This window comes from Ambystoma mexicanum, chromosome 1p, assembly GCF_040938575.1.
Source record: "Ambystoma mexicanum isolate Mex_15411 chromosome 1p, UKY_AmexF1_1, whole genome shotgun sequence".
In the NCBI taxonomy this organism is placed as follows: Eukaryota; Metazoa; Chordata; class Amphibia; order Caudata; family Ambystomatidae; genus Ambystoma; species Ambystoma mexicanum.
Window position 1 is genome coordinate 20,883,062 of NC_090921.1, and position 11,162 is coordinate 20,894,223.

An 11,162-nucleotide genomic window follows, 5' to 3' on the forward strand; every position below is an offset into this window, starting at 1 on the left:
TGGTCTAGACAATGGCACAGAAGCGTAAACATTACAGCGAAGTGACTCGACACAACTCTATACGCAGAAGATGAAGTGTTAGGGTGAAGCTGAGCAGTCAGGCTGAGGTGGCAGAGAATGACTTCACCCTGGAATTGGGACACTATGGAACATGCACAAGCACTGTAGGATTGAGCATGCCAACAGGGATCCCACTGGAGAAATGCTGAAATAGCTCAGAGAACAGAGGCGAGAGGAAAAGCGTGAGGTGTGTTCCAATAATCCAGTGTCTTGAGTGCTGATCAGGCTTCCCGCAGACGAATACTGAATTTCCAAAACCTTTGAGAGCCCCAGACAAGCAACGACTGTGGAAGACAGCATTCAGGATCCATGATGCCGAACAGAAGAAGCAGGACTTCTTCCTGATCCTGAGAGGTCCACTGACCCGTCCAAGCCTCGGGAGACACAGACGCTAGGTTCAAGGAAAGCAATGCGTATATAAGCCCACCAAAAGACTAAGATAGTAGGGAAGCAGTTCTCCAGGAGACAGCGAAACAAGAGGATGGAAAGAGAAAGACCCACATGCCACAAGCATTCCACAGAGAAAACAGAATCTGGAGCACCCAGGTAGACTGGCTGGAAAAAGCACTCCAGATCCTGGCCAAGCTACTGTCACTGAAAGAGCTGAGAGGACAGAGAAGCATGATGGGAAACTGCTTACCAGTGAGAGGGGGTGATATCCCTTCATATTGTGAGGCAAAGTATATTCTTTTAACATTGAAATGGACACTACATACTACAAGTAGGAAGAGGTGGGCCAGGCACTATGCTACTGAACTGACTACAAATAGTGAGCCAGGCACTATATCCCCATGAACGTGGACTTGACCGAGAAGTGGATGTGTGCAATAAACCAAAGACTTCACTTGAGAACTATGAAGCATCTGGGCCATATATCCCATGTATTAAGAGCACGGTACCCGAGTGAGATCTGTACTGCTAGTAGAGTAAGAACCCTGACACCTTAAAGTTTAACCCATTGTGATACCTTGCCCATTGGGCTGCTTGGCCTCACCAGCCATGTGTAAATAACAGTATCTCCAACCCTTCAGGGCTTCTGGTCCCCCTGGCCTCTCGTGGGCTTCCTGGCCTCACCAGCCATATGTAAATAACAGTATCTCCAACCCTTCAGGGCTTCTGGCTCCCCTGGCCTCTCGTGGGCTTCCTGGCCTCACCAGCCACGTGTAAATAACAGTATCTCCAACCCTTCAGGGCTTCTGGTCCCCCTGGCCTCTCGTGGGCTTCCTGGCCTCACCAGCCATATGTAAATAACAGTATCTCCAACCCTTCAGGGCTTCTGGCTCCCCTGGCCTCTCGTGGGCTTCCTGGCCTCACCAGCCACGTGTAAATAACAGTATCTCCAACCCTTCAGGGCTTCTGGCCCCCCTGGCCTCTCGTGGGCTTCCTGGCCTCACCAGCCACGTGTAAATAACAGTATCTCCAACCCTTCAGGGCTTCTGGCTCCCCTGGCCTCTCGTGGGCTTCCTGGCCTCACCAGCAATGTGTAAATAACAGTATCTCTAACCCTTCAGGGCTTCTGGCTCCCCTGGCCTCTCGTGGGCTTCCTGGCCTCACCAGCAATGTGTAAATAACAGTATCTCTAACCCTTCGGGGTTTCTGGCTCCCCTGGCCTCTCTTGGGCTGCTTGGCCTCACCAGCAATGTGTAAATAACAGTATCTCTAACCCTTCAGGGCTTCTGGCTCCCCTGGCCTCTCTTGGGCTGCTTGGCCTCACCAGCCACATGTAAATAACAGTATCTCCAACCCTTCAGGGCTTCTGGTCCCCCTGGCCTCTCGTGGGCTTCCTGGCCTCACCAGCCATATGTAAATAACAGTATCTCCAACCCTTCAGGGCTTCTGGCTCCCCTGGCCTCTCGTGGGCTTCCTGGCCTCACCAGCCACGTGTAAATAACAGTATCTCCAACCCTTCAGGGCTTCTGGCCCCCCTGGCCTCTCGTGGGCTTCCTGGCCTCACCAGCCACGTGTAAATAACAGTATCTCCAACCCTTCAGGGCTTCTGGCTCCCCTGGCCTCTCGTGGGCTTCCTGGCCTCACCAGCAATGTGTAAATAACAGTATCTCCAACCCTTCAGGGCTTCTGGCCCCCCTGGCCTCTCGTGGGCTTCCTGGCCTCACCAGCCACGTGTAAATAACAGTATCTCCAACCCTTCAGGGCTTCTGGCTCCCCTGGCCTCTCGTGGGCTTCCTGGCCTCACCAGCAATGTGTAAATAACAGTATCTCCAACCCTTCAGGGCTTCTGGCTCCCCTGGCCTCTCGTGGGCTTCCTGGCCTCACCAGCAATGTGTAAATAACAGTATCTCTAACCCTTCAGGGCTTCTGGCTCCCCTGGCCTCTCGTGGGCTTCCTGGCCTCACCAGCAATGTGTAAATAACAGTATCTCTAACCCTTCGGGGTTTCTGGCTCCCCTGGCCTCTCTTGGGCTGCTTGGCCTCACCAGCAATGTGTAAATAACAGTATCTCTAACCCTTCAGGGCTTCTGGCTCCCCTGGCCTCTCTTGGGCTGCTTGGCCTCACCAGCCACATGTAAATAACAGTATCTCCAACCCTTCAGGGCTTCTGGTCCCCCTGGCCTCTCGTGGGCTTCCTGGCCTCACCAGCCATATGTAAATAACAGTATCTCCAACCCTTCAGGGCTTCTGGCTCCCCTGGCCTCTCGTGGGCTTCCTGGCCTCACCAGCCACGTGTAAATAACAGTATCTCCAACCCTTCAGGGCTTCTGGCCCCCCTGGCCTCTCGTGGGCTTCCTGGCCTCACCAGCCATATGTAAATAACAGTATCTCCAACCCTTCAGGGCTTCTGGCTCCCCTGGCCTCTCGTGGGCTTCCTGGCCTCACCAGCCACGTGTAAATAACAGTATCTCCAACCCTTCAGGGCTTCTGGCCCCCCTGGCCTCTCGTGGGCTTCCTGGCCTCACCAGCCACGTGTAAATAACAGTATCCCCAACCCTTCAGGGCTTCTGGCTCCCCTGGCCTCTCGTGGGCTGCTTGGCCTCACCAGCCACGTGTAAATAACAGTATCTCCAACCCTTCAGGGCTTCTGGCTCCCCTGGCCTCTCGTGGGCTTCCTGGCCTCACCAGCAATGTGTAAATAACAGTATCTCTAACCCTTCAGGGCTTCTGGCTCCCCTGGCCTCTCGTGGGCTTCCTGGCCTCACCAGCAATGTGTAAATAACAGTATCTCTAACCCTTCGGGGTTTCTGGCTCCCCTGGCCTCTCTTGGGCTGCTTGGCCTCACCAGCAATGTGTAAATAACAGTATCTCTAACCCTTCAGGGCTTCTGGCTCCCCTGGCCTCTCTTGGGCTGCTTGGCCTCACCAGCCACATGTAAATAACAGTATCTCCAACCCTTCAGGGCTTCTGACTCGTTCTGCTTCTCCTGGATTGCTTGGCCTTGCCGGCTGTGCCCGAGTTGCAATGTCTCTGTCTCCTTTAGGACTTCTGGTTCGCTCAGCCTCTTGCGGGCCCCTTGGCCTCACCGGCCACATGTGACTACTGTCAGTTGCGTACAGGCTTCTGACTCATTCAGCCTCTCCTGGGCGGCTTGGCAACGTCGCCTGTATGTATGTGGCAGTTTCTCTAACCCTTTCACTGGTTCCTCAGTATCGAACCACCCGCCTCCCCTTTCTCTATGGTGTCTGTGTACCTGTGTGTTGGCAGCATTGTTCGTGAAAGGTGGTGGTGACTCTGGTACTTGCGGAGCCGCCTCATTGCACTCATCGCCTCCCCTGTGGGGGTCTGTTGCTTCTGCGTCTTTGCTCGGGTGCGTCAGGTGTCTCCTGCTCTGGTCTCTTCCTCCAGGAGACCTTGGATCATCCGGCACTCTGCCCACCTGGTCTCGGCAGCTTTCCTCCAGCTCTGGGATTCCTCTGCCCACCTGGTCTCGGCAGCATTCCTCCAGTTCTGGGATTCCTCTGCCCACCTGGTCTCGGCAGCATTCTTCCAGCTCTGGGATTCCTCTGCCCAACTGGTCTCGGCAGCATTCCTCCAGCTCTGGGATTCCTCTGCCCACCTGGTCTCGGCAGCTTTCCTCCAGCTCTGGGATTCCTCTGCCCACCTGGACTCGGCAGCATTCTTCCAGCTCTGCGATTCCTCTGCCCAACTGGTCTCGGCAGCATTCCTCGAGCTCTGCCCACCTAGTCTCGGCAGCATTCCTCCAGTTCTGGGATTCCTCTGCCCACCTGGTCTCGGCAGCATTCTTCCAGCTCTGGGATTCCTCTGCCCAACTGTTCTCGGCAGCATTCCTCCAGCTCTGGGATTCCTCTGCCCACCTAGTCTCGGCAGCATTCATTCAACTCTGGGATTCCTCTGCCCACCTGGTCTCGGCAGCTTTCCTCCAGCTCTGGGATTCCTCTGCCCACCTGGTCTCGGCAGCATTCCTCCAGCTCTGGGATTCCTCTGCCCAACTGGTCTCAGCAGCTTTCCTCGAGCTCTGGGATTCCCCTGCCCACCTGGTCTCGACAGCATTCCTCCAGCTCTGGGATTCCTCTGCCCACCTGGTCTCGGCAGCTTTCCTCCAGCTCTGGGATTCCTCTGCCCACCTGGTCTCGGCAGCATTCCTCCAGCTCTGGGATTCCTCTGCCCACCTGGTCTCGGCAGCATTCCTTGAGCTCTGCCCACCTGGTCTCGGCAACATTCCTCCAGCTCTGTGATTCCTTTGCCCACCTGGTCTCGGCAGCATTCCTCCAGTTCTGGGATTTCTCTGCCCACCTGGTCTCGGCAGCATTCTTCCAGCTCTGGGATTCCTCTGCCCAACTGGTCTCGGCAGCATTCCTCCAGCTCTGGGATTCCTCTGCCCACCTGGTCTCGGCAGCTTTCCTCCAGCTCTGGGATTCCTCTGCCCACCTGGTCCCGGCAGCATTCTTCCAGCTCTGCGATTCCTCTGCCCAACTGGTCTCGGCAGCATTCCTCGAGCTCTGCCCACCTAGTCTCGGCAGCATTCCTCCAGTTCTGGGATTCCTCTGCCCACCTGGTCTCGGCAGCATTCTTCCAGCTCTGGGATTCCTCTGCCCAACTGGTCTCGGCAGCATTCCTCCAGCTCTGGGATTCCTCTGCCCACCTAGTCTCGGCAGCATTCATTCAACTCTGGGATTCCTCTGCCCACCTGGTCTCGGCAGCTTTCCTCCAGCTCTGGGATTCCTCTGCCCACCTGGTCTCGGCAGCATTCCTCCAGCTCTGGGATTCCTCTGCCCAACTGGTCTCAGCAGCTTTCCTCGAGCTCTGGGATTCCCCTGCTCACCTGGTCTCGGCAGCATCCTCTGCCCACCTGGTTTCGGCAGCATTCCTCGAGCTCTGCGATTCCTCTGCCCACCTGGTCTCGGCAGCATTCCTCCAGCTCTGGGATTCCTCTGCCCACCTGGTCTCGGCAGCATCCTTTGCCCACCTGGTTTCGGCAGCATTCCTCGAGCTCTGTGATTCCTCTGCCCAACTGGTCTCGGCAGCATTCCTCCAGTTCTGGGATTCCTCTGCCCACCTGGTCTCGGCAGCATTCCTCCAGCTCTGGGATTCCTCTGCCCACCTGGTCTCGGCAGCATCCTCTGCCCACCTGGTCACGGCAGCATTCCTCTGCTGGGATTCCTCTGCCCACCTGCTCTCGGCAGCATCCTCTGCCCACTGGTCTCGGCAGCATTCCTCTGCTGGGATTCCTCTGCCCACCTGCTCTCGGCAGCATTCCTCGAGCTCTGCCCACCACTTATGGGATCATGCCCTGTCTATAGGTTTGATCCGAACTTCGATATCGCAAAGGCGCTGCCTGCACGTGGGCTCCTTCTGGCTTCCTGGTCCTCCTCTCCAGGTACAATCCTGTTTCCTTTTATCTTCCCCTGCATAGTAAGATAACAAACGTCTACAGAGTGGGGTCATCAGCCAAGCTCATCCCACATAGAGGGCCCTTAATCTGACAGTATGGGTTGCTTCCTATATAACTCATAAACAATCGAGTTCTTGGCTCAAAAGGTCTACTGGCATCTTTGCTCAGAGCCTCTTTGTCTTGTAAGGAGGACTCACCCCAGTGAACCCCTGCTTGCCCTTTCCCTAGGGAGTGTCTTGCAGAGTAGGCTCACCTCCAGAGTCCCAAACAGGCTGCCCCGTCCCTTGAGAAGAAGGGACGGGCTCCTTGGATTCGTCAAAGCCCTCACCCGAGAACACTTGAGAAATCTCCCTTTCCAAGGACCTCTGTTTACAATTGGTCGCACTTCCCTAGAATGACCCTCTTTCTGGAGTTTGACAGGATTTTTCCGGGTTGCCGGATCCTTCTGCTGTGTCTTGCAAACGTCCTCCTCATAGTGTAAGATTAGTACCTAAGGTGGTTGAGGCAGCCAATCAGGCTGCTGAAAATGTGGACCGAATCTCATGATCCAAGCCAGTGCTCTGAGCAACCCCTGTGGGTTCTGCTTGCCATTGTCCAGCCTTTGTCGCTTCCTCTGCCCGCACACTTACCTGTCCGTGTCGTGGCACTGCTGCTTTCATCACCTTTGCTGTGGTTGTTACTCAAATGGAAGAGAGGTTCCACGTAGATCCATACCTCCATTTCTGTTGCAGCCACATTTGGTGAGAATTTCTTTCTTTGTGTGAAGAAAGGGTTGTGAATTTGCTGCAGTCCATTACTTAATACAAATACATTGCTCTCAGCATACTGGCTAGAAACCTGTGGTTCTAATAGCAAAAACAGCCCGTTCCATGGCTTTCACTGACTGGTAACAGTGCTGGTGCCAACTGTTAAAGCCATTGCTTCGCTCTGCCTCTACTTTGGGCATCGTGGTGTTACCTGCCAGTGTAGCCTGTGCAACAGGGAATGATGCAGTGTGCAACCCGGTCCAATAGCACAGCGAGTAGAGCGCTCGCTTTGACATCTGTGCAGAGCCTGCCGACGCAGATTCAAATCCCGGCAGGGCCAAACTCAGCCTTTCATCCTTCCGAGGTCAATAAATGAGCACCACACACCATGGGTAATAATAAGCAGCGCTCAGATACCTGAGGGTTCGTAGCGCTATATGAATGCCAAAGTATTATTATTATTATACATTTCCAGAAATTATGATAGCAAAGAGCAAAGAATATGCAATGAAAGCCCTGCAGGGGGCGCTGTATAGACGAGCCCAGCTCAATCCCTCTCCTGGGAGAGATTTCCTCCAGGATTATTCAGTCTATTCCTATAAACCCAAGAGAAGGTCCTGAGCATTTCCTACCTGACCCCAAATGATGATAAGAGCCCCAGAGCTGCGAGGAGAGCCCTGCAGGGGGCGCTGTATAGAAGAGCCCAGCTCACTTCCTCTCCTGGGAGAGATTTCCTCCAGGATTATTCATTCTATTCCTATAAACCCAGGAGAAGGTCCTGAGCATTTCCTACCTGACCCCAAATGATGATAAGAGCCCCAGAGCTGGGAGGAAAGCCCTGCAGGGGGCGCTGTATAGAAGAGCCCAGCTCAATCCCTCTCCTGGGGGAGATTTCCTCCAGGATTATTCAGTCTATTCCTATAAACCCAGGAGAAGGTCCTGAGCATTTCCTACCTGACCCCAAATGATGATAACAGCCCCAGAGCTGGGAGGAGAGCCCTGCAGGGGGCGCTGTATAGAAGAGCCCAGCTCCCTCCCTCTCCTGGGGGAGATTTCCTCCAGGATTATTCAGTCTGTTCCTATAAACCCAGGAGAAGGTCCTGAGCATTTCCTACCTGACCCCAAATGATGATAAGAGCCCCAGAGCTGGGAGGAGAGCCCTGCAGGGGGTGCTGTATAGACGTGCCCAGCTCAACCCCCCTCCTGGGAGAGATTTCCTCCAGGATTATTCAATCTATTCCTATAAACCCATGAGCAGGTCCTGAGCATTTCCTACCTGACCCCAAATGATGATAAGAGCCCGAGAGCTGGGAGGAGAGCCCTGCAGGGGGCGCTGTATAGAAGAGCCCAGCTCAATCCCTCTCCGGGGAGAGATTTCCTCCAGGATTATTCAGTCTATTCCTATAAACCCAGGAGCAGTTCCTGAGCATTTCCTACCTGACCCCAAATGATGATAAGAGCCCCAGAGCAGGGAGGAAAGCCCTGCAGGGGGCGCTGTATAGAAGAGCCCAGCTCAATCCCTCTCCTGGGGGAGATTTCCTCCAGGATTATTCAGTCTGTTCCATTAAACCCAGGAGCAGGTCCTGAGCATTTCCTACCTGACCCCAAATGATGACAAGAGCCCCAGAACTGGGAGGAGAGCCCTGCAGGGCGCTGTATAGAAGAACCCAGCTCAATCCCTCTCCTGGGAGAGATTTCCTCCAGGATTATTCAGTTTATTCCTAAAAACCCAGGAGAAGGTCCTGAGTATTTCCCACCTGACCCCAAATGATGATAAGAGCCCCAGAGCAGGGAGGAAAGCCCTGCAGGGGGCGCTGTATAGAAGAGCCCAGCTTAATCCCTCTCCTGGGAGAGATTTCCTCCAGGATTATTCAGTCTATTCCTATAAACCCAGGAGAAGGTCCTGAGCATTTCCTACCTGACCCCAAATGATAAGAGCCCCAGAGCTGGGAGGAGAGCCCTGCAGGGGGCGCTGTATAGAAGAGCCCAGCTCAATCCCTCTCCTGGGGGAGATTTCCTCCATTATTCAGTCTATTCCTATAAACCCAGGAGCAGGTCCTGAGCATTTCCTACCTGACCCCAAATGATAAGAGCCCCAGAGCTGGGAGGAGAGCCCTGCAGGGGGTGCTGTATAGAAGATCCCAGCTCAATCCCTCTCCCGGGGGAGAGATTTCCTCCAGGATTATTCAGTCTATTTCTATAAACCCAGGAGCAGGTCCTGAGCATTTCCTACCTGATCCCAAATGATGGTAAGAGCCCCAGAGCTGGGAGTAACGCCCTGCAGGGGGCGCTGTATAGAAGAGTCCAGCTCAATCCCTCTCCTGGGAGAGATTTCCTCCTGGTGTATTCAGTCTATTGCTATAAACCTAGGAGCAGGTCCTGAGCATTTCCTACCTGTGCAGTCATATCCATGTTGTTTTCTTGCAGGCGGGGATTGGGGGCAGGTGCAGATTTTGGGCTGGGGGTGGGGCAGAAACAGCAGCTGGACCCCTGTTTCCTCTGCTTCAGGCTGGACTCAGGGTTTGCTGCTGCTGGGGGGAGTCAGGGTTTGCTGCTGCTGCTGCTGGGGGGAGTCAGGGTTTGCTGCTGGTGTTGCTGCTTCTGGGGGTGAGTCAGGGTTTGCTGCTGGTGCTGCTGCTGGGGGGAGTCAGGGTTTGCTGCTGGTGCTGGTGGGGGGAGTTAGAGTTTGCTGCTGGCACTGCTGCTGGGGTGGGGGTCAGGGTTTGCTGCTGGTGCTGCTGCTGCTGGGGGGTCAGTGTCTGCTGCTGCTGGGGGGGTCAGGATTTGCTGCTGGTGCTGGGGGGAGTCAGGGTTTGCCTCTGGTGCTGCTGCTGCAGGGGTGGGGGGGGGGGGTTCAGGGATTGCTGCTGCTGGGGGGAGTCAGGGTTTGCTGGTGCTGCTGCTGGGGGGTTCACGGTTTGCTGCTGCTGTGGGGGTCAGGGTTTGTTGCTGCTGGGGGGAGTCAGGGTTTGCTGTTGGTGCTGCTGCTGGGGGAAGTCAGGGATTGCTGCTTGTGTTGCTGCTGGGGCGAGTCAGGATTTGCTGCTGGTGCTGCTGCTGGGGGGGTCAGGGTCTGCTGCTGCTGGGGCGAGTCAGGATTTGCTGTTGGTGCTGCTGGGGGGAGTCAGGGTTTGCTGCTGGTGGTGCTGCTGGGGGGGTCAGGGTTTGCTGCTGCTGGGGAGTCCGGGTTTGCTGCTGGTGCTGCTGCTGGGCAGGCAGGGTTTGCTGCTGGTGCTGCTGCTGGGGGGAGGGGGGGTCAGGGTTTGCTGCTGGTGCTACCGCTGGTGGGGGTCAGGGTTTGCTGCTGGTGCTGCTGCTGGGGGGGGGTTCAGGGTTTGCTGCTGCTGCAGGGGGTCAGGGCTTGCTGCTGGTGCTGCTGCTGGGGGGGGAGTCAGGGTTTGCTGCTGGTGTTGCTGCTTCTGGGGGTGAGTTAGGGTTTGCTGCTGGTGCTGCTGCTAGGGGGAGTCAGGGTTTGCTGCTGGTGCTGCTGGGGGGAGTTAGAGTTTGCTGCTGCTGGGGGGAGTCAGGATTTGCTGCTGGGGCTGCTGCTGGGGGGGTCAGGGTTTGCTGCTGGTGCTGCTGTGGGGAGGGGGGTCAGGATGTGCTGCTGCTGGGGGGAGTCAGGATTTGCTGCTGGTACTGCTGCTGGGGGGGTAGGTCAGGGTTTGGTGCTGCTGGGGGGGTCGGGTTTGCTTTTGCAACTGGTGCTGCTGCTGGGGGGGTCATGGTTTGCTGCTGGTGCTGCTGTGGGGAGGGGGGATCAGGATGTGCTGCTGCTGGGGGGAGTCAGGGTTTGCTGTTGGTGCTGCTGCTGAGGCGAGTCAGGATTTGCTGCTGGGGCTTCTGCTGGGGGGGTCAGTGTTTGCTGCTGGGGGGGAGTCAGGGTTTGCTGTTGGTGCTGCTGCTGGGGGGGTCGGGTTTTGCTGCTGGTGCTGCTGTGGGGAGGGGGATCAGGTTTTGCTGCTGGGGGGTCAGTGTTTGCTGCTGGGGGGGAGTTAGGGTTTGCTGCCGATGCTGGCTCTGCCCTTCATGACCGTCCCTGACCCGGAACCAGAAGCGCGACCCGGAATAGGAAGTGCTACTTTGTTGATGAGGAATTCTGATGAACCTTGGAGGAGGGGAGCGGCAGCGCCCCCTGCTGCTCATAACGGACACCTCCTCCTAGAAGGGTCAGGATGGGCGCTGGAGGCGGCTCTGCAAGTGTGTGGGTGTATTAATGCACATGTGCACACTAAGGCAAGTGTGTGTACAGTCGCATATTCTTGCGTTGTATGTATCATGCACAGTAACTATAACGCACGCCCAATCATCTAGGCATGTGTGTGTTAAATGCAGGTTAGTGCACGGTCTCATCTTCCAGGCATATAAGGGCCATTACAGAACGACTGCACGCGCGATCAGGAGGCGGCAGTGGAAAGGGGGCGCGTGAAGCCATGATAACTGCTCCCCCTAATCCTTCTGTACTCCAGGAATCTGCAAACAAATCCAGAAAAATGTGCATTTCCAGGGCTTCTTACAGGCTTCCATGGGTCTTGCATTACTAGGCAGCAG

General features: G+C 55.7%; 1 protein-coding gene across 1 annotated transcript in view; it reads right to left on the reverse strand.

The window, feature by feature from the left end:
- LOC138564154 (zinc finger protein ZFP2-like) overlaps positions 1-10,626 on the reverse strand; it is a 189,526-nt gene extending 178,900 nt beyond the window's left edge. Inside the window, exon 1 of the mRNA XM_069642889.1 lies at positions 9,006-10,626. The gene's annotated coding sequence lies outside the window, so the exon portion shown is untranslated. The remainder of the gene's footprint in view (positions 1-9,005) is intronic.
- Between the last annotated feature and the right edge of the window lie 536 nt (positions 10,627-11,162).